Raw genomic sequence first — 5,241 nt, 5'->3', positions numbered from 1 at the left:
TGGTTATGGTTGATTCCATTCCAGACCTAGAACATATTGATTCAAATAGAAAACATGCAGGTTGAGATTGTTTTATTTCCATTAATAGTGATGGTTACTTATAATCTGTGACATGATTACTTATATATACATCTGTAACATGATTACTTATATATCTTGGTATTGAGTAAAAAATGAGATCTTAATGATGAAACTTCTTCTGTTGGTTCTTTGTTTCAAAAGTGAACTTTTGAACTTTTAGATAACTTTTGTATGTATTGTCAATTTGTCATAGGTAAATTTGGTGATTGAAAAGGAATCTCGGCGGATGAACTAAGGAGGCTGGTAGAGGTAGATAAGCTTATTGCTGTGGAAAACTAGCTTAGATAGGCACTTTTGGTGAGTATTGCTAAGCTCTCTCTTATTTTGTACTAGTGTTAAGCTTTTTGTTCCCTTATCTGTTAAGCTTTCTGTTTTCAATATTGATTTTTTTTTTCTTTAATCTGGTTTATTTACAATAAGGTCAATATATATTGCTTTACTATATATGATCTAGCCTGCCCTATTTATGGGTTGTGGAGATTTGTTGGTGCCAGGAGATGTAGGAGTTATTCATTCTTCTGAAGGTGTTGCCCCAATGTTTCAAACTGGAAGCTCTGGTAGCTCAAATCTATTCAAGTTGCCAGCTGCTGCAGTCCTTGCAACTTTTGACAGGTAATAGAACGCCCTGTACGCAGTTGTTTGTTTCCGTCATGCTTTGGATCTGTTTTCTGTGCTGGCATAGTATTTTCCTCCACTGTATAATTGATAATTATCTTCCAACGGTTGGTTATTGGTTTTATCCTTCTAAAGAAAGTCACTAAAGAAAGTTATACTTTTTATAGGATGATGTAAGATACAGTTGCATGATGCATTTGACATCAACTGGACTAAAAACCTAAATTTTCATGGATCTATTGGGCATATCTTACTGATTCTGTAAGCAGTTTTAACTAAGGGCAACTCAGATATATTACAAAAAAGTAAACTTTCCTCGTTTAGGTGGTAAAATCAGCAACATTGAGGGATGCCAAGTGTGAAGTTACCATTTATGGTAGTTATAAAGCCAGCCAATTCTGGGGTATTTTATGAAAGATGAGTTTAGGAACTACTTGTACTCCGGTCTATGAATGATTTAATTATGCTTTCTCTTTATCCTTTATGTACTCTTCTTTTCCTCAATATTTCCCTTTTCAGTTTGTTGCTGTCAACTTATGTGAATGTCGGAGCATCTCAATAATTTTTCCTCAGAAGATGAAATCCACACCACCACTTGCTTCTTTTCATGTTTCTTATGTTTCCTAATGTGTAAAAACACTGCCCTTTTTGCCCATTCTGTTCAAGCAGTTCTGGTGTTATCCCTTCTGTATCAAAGCTTACATCTGGCCAAGAAGTGATTATCAAAATGGCCAGGCAACTAGCACAAACTGATAAGCATTTTACGATCAAGGGCTTTTGTGTTATTTTTTTATTTGATTTCCCTAGTTTATCAGTCCTGAGTGTACGTAAACTATTTGATTGACTTGTGTCAATCTACTTTTTATAAGATCTTTAGTATTTGATCATGAGGCTCTCAATACCCTGACAGTTTATGAATTGCATCCACTTTTCTTTCCTTGCAGTGATTTTGCTTACAACTATCTTAGTGGTACAATACCAAAGGAATGGGCTTCAAGCTTGCAGTGATTTTGCTTACAACTATCTTGGGAGATGGAGCAAATTGTATTCTTTTTTATTATCATGTAAAGCTCATGAAACTTGAAAGCCTGTTAAGCTAATGAAATAGATATAGGCACTTAGGCAAGGTTAATTCTTGTGTAAATGTTGAGATGAATACTGCTGATGGAATGAAATGGTTTTTGGAATCAAGGATGTGTTGTTTAATTGTACAGAATGTATGTCTTCTCTCCTATCTCAGACAATTCAATACCAATCAAAAACCATTGTCTAACAAATGGACATAAAGAATAAAGAAAGAAAAAACTGTTGTCTGAAGTAATGAAACACAATGGCTTTAATAGTTTTGCTGTTGTCTTGTTCAAAGTCAGTCAATAGTATTCAATTATTTTGCTGATCTACAAGCTTCCTTCAGACAACAGTTTTTTTACAAATCAATGTTCTCTAAATGTTCGTTACACGTCAACATTCTTCCAGGGTTTGTCAACTGAAATTACTTTGCACAAGAGTTAAGGTACCAATTGCTGTTGTTCTTCGTGGTATTCAGACAACAGGCAGTATAATAGTCGCTGTTGTAGTAAACTTTATCAGACGACAGTTTTCTGGTATTGTCTGATTCATGTATCAGACGGCATTGAGATAGACAACAGCAGACTCTATACTCAGACGACAGTGAAAAACTGTTGTCTGATTGAAAAATTGGTGTAGTGTGATACTGGCAGGTTAGTATGTTAAACAGTTTTATACCTCAGGTTTGAAGTAGTCTATGGAAATTGAGGAATCTTAACTTAGATTCTACTTACTTGAACTATCTTTTGGAAATATTCAATGTCAGTGTGCATTTGGTCCAATAAGTGTGCATTTGGTCCAATTGTGTGGAACTGATCAGTACTACGCCATGAAGGCTATGGATAAGGGTATCGTGCTCAATAGGAACAAGGTATTGGATAGTTTTCTGACCATTAAGTGCAAATCAATTTGTTTCAGTGGGAGAAAAAAGGGAAAGCAGCATATACCCAGCAGCATATTGATGAAGTCAGAAACGAGTGGGCAAAATTTGTTGTTAAAACATATATGTAAGCTTGTGGTTGGTGATCGACTTATTTTGGTAAACCTTGATTTTACAAGATATATAGACAATATTATTATGGGAAAATCGTCCAAACAGTGTCTGAACTTTTCCAGACTATTAATTTTCATACCTATACTTTGAAAAATATCAAAATGGTACCTGAAAATTTAAGCCCGACCCAATTTTCATACCTGGCAACAGTAAAAACGTTAATCCCGTTAATTTTTTAGGGTAAATCCGGTACTTCATGTATTCCAAATTTCTGCAACTGTGATCAGAAGAAGAAGAAGAGGACGCCGATGAAGTACGCTGGTCCACCCTCACGCTCCAGATCATCTTCTTCATCATCAATGCAAAATTCATTGTCTACTTCTCAAGTACAAATCTTACTGGCTCTTCTACTTCCATTTCTACTTCTACCTGTAATTCAAGTTCATAGTTTCTACTGTGCCTGGTGTTGACTTTTTTCTGAGGACAAATTATTGGAAGCTAGGCATTATGGTTACATTGAAAAAACCTGAAAAAGAAAATGGGTTTCGTCCCAATTTTAAGAGGCCTGGAGTTAAAGCATTTTGAGATTCCCTGAAGGTTGTGGACGATATGTGGTTCGTCCCAAAGGAACCATCTTCTACTCCTTCCTCAACCTCATAAACCTTAACTCTAGGTGGAATACTAACCTGCTTCACAAACCCAACAATAATCACCTCCCAACAATAATCAATTTCCTCATTATCTTCATCCTTCCCCCAAAACCCACCTTAAAGTTTCAACCTTTAAACCAAAATCACATCCCTAAAAATCAATTCACCCACAACAAAATCAAATCAAATAACCAACAAAAAGCCCCAAAAGTTGCTCCACTTACCATCTCTTCTTCTCTCAGATGAAGAACCCAAGCCCCTCTGACCCATTCCCTATGAAGCCTCAGCTCATCTACCTCAAACTCAACTCTCTGCTTCACAAACCGAAAAAACACCTCGAACTAGATGACAGCCACTAGAACCTTTAGGCAGCAATTCCACAACTGAAGAAGAACCCATTCGTCCCAGCTTCAAATACAAATCAATTAAAGCAATTCCACAATTGAAGAAGAACCCATTCGTCCCACGACAGCCACCAGAGTACTTGGATTTTCTGCCTGGAATTGAAGGGCTTGAGGGAAATGAAGGCGTGCCTATCGATTACTTGTTGGGGGCGGCGGCGCTGGTTGAATTTCTCGGCGTTGGGGTTGTTCCACCCGCGAATCGGACGTCCGTGGGCGGGTGAATCTGAAGCGGGTTGTGGGCTGGGTGCCGGTTCACCGGTGGCGCGAAAATGGGGCACGAAGTCGAGAGAGATACAGAGAGCGCTTTGTCCTTGGTTTGATGAAGTAGCAATTCGAAGAAGAAGAAGAAAGAAAGAAAGAAAGAAAGAATCAGTGAAGTGAATCAATTGTGAGAAAGAAAGAAAAGAATTCGAAAGCAGCTGGAAGAAGAAGGTTCACTCCAAAAAAAAAAAGATTTTTGTTTTGGAAGTACCGGATTTACCCCTAAAAAATTAACGGGGTTAACGTTTTTACTGTTGACAGGTATGAAAATTGGGACGGGCTTAAATTTTCAGGTACCATTTTGATATTTTTCAAAGTATAGGTATGAAAATTAATAGTCTGGAAAAGTTCAGACACTGTTTGGACGATTTTCCCTATTATTATTACTTGCTAGATTGAGGTTACTTTTGGTTAGAATTGCTGGATTTGATCATATCTGGATATGGATATGTACTTTTGGAAATGTTTTGGATTGGCAATGCAAGAACAGATGGCATTGATATATGATAATGTTATATTTTGGATTTGTTCAGGATATGAATGTTCATATTTGCAACAATTGTGCAAAGTTAATTCAGACAACATATATAGGTCAAATAACTGTAGTTTCCAAAGGTATCACACAACTGAAGGGTTCACAAAACCATTGTCTGAGATCCACTCATACAACACATCTAAAAACAGCAAATAATACATGTTGTCTGAACTTCATTTCAGACAACAGAAATAACAAATTGATGTCGTGTGATCTCCATTCTGATAACATGTATAATAAAGTTACTGTCGTCTGATATTCAAATCAGACAACAGATATAACAATAATATGTTGACTAAGATTCATTTCACACAACAGAAATAACAAATTGATGTTGTGTGATCTCCATTCTGATAACATGTATAATAAAGTTACTGTCGTCTGAAATTGATGTCGTCTGAAATTGAAATCAGACAACAGATATAACAATAATATGTTGACTAAGATTCATTTCAGACAACAGAAATAACAAATTGATGTTGTGTGATCTCCATAAGACACAACTAAAACAACAATGACAGTTGTTGGAGATTCATTTCAGACAACAGTGTCATTATAACTGTGTGGTGTGAAATTCATTTCAGACATCATGTAGTTGTGTTGCTGTTGTCTGAGATTCATCACACACAACAC

General features: G+C 36.3%; 1 long non-coding RNA gene across 1 annotated transcript; it reads left to right on the top strand.

The window, feature by feature from the left end:
- The first annotated feature begins 324 nt into the window (after window positions 1-324).
- On the top strand, window positions 325-1,888 carry LOC133741381 (uncharacterized). The gene is made up of 3 exons (XR_009861862.1): window positions 325-378; window positions 502-693; window positions 1,641-1,888. It is a non-coding gene; the product is annotated as an uncharacterized LOC133741381 (long non-coding RNA).
- The last annotated feature ends 3,353 nt before the right edge of the window (window positions 1,889-5,241 follow it).

Source organism: Rosa rugosa, chromosome 3 (assembly GCF_958449725.1).
Source record: "Rosa rugosa chromosome 3, drRosRugo1.1, whole genome shotgun sequence".
Classification (NCBI taxonomy): Eukaryota; Viridiplantae; Streptophyta; class Magnoliopsida; order Rosales; family Rosaceae; genus Rosa; species Rosa rugosa.
The sequence above is the reverse complement of the archived record's forward strand: the minus strand, read 5'-3'. Positions and strand labels throughout refer to the sequence as shown.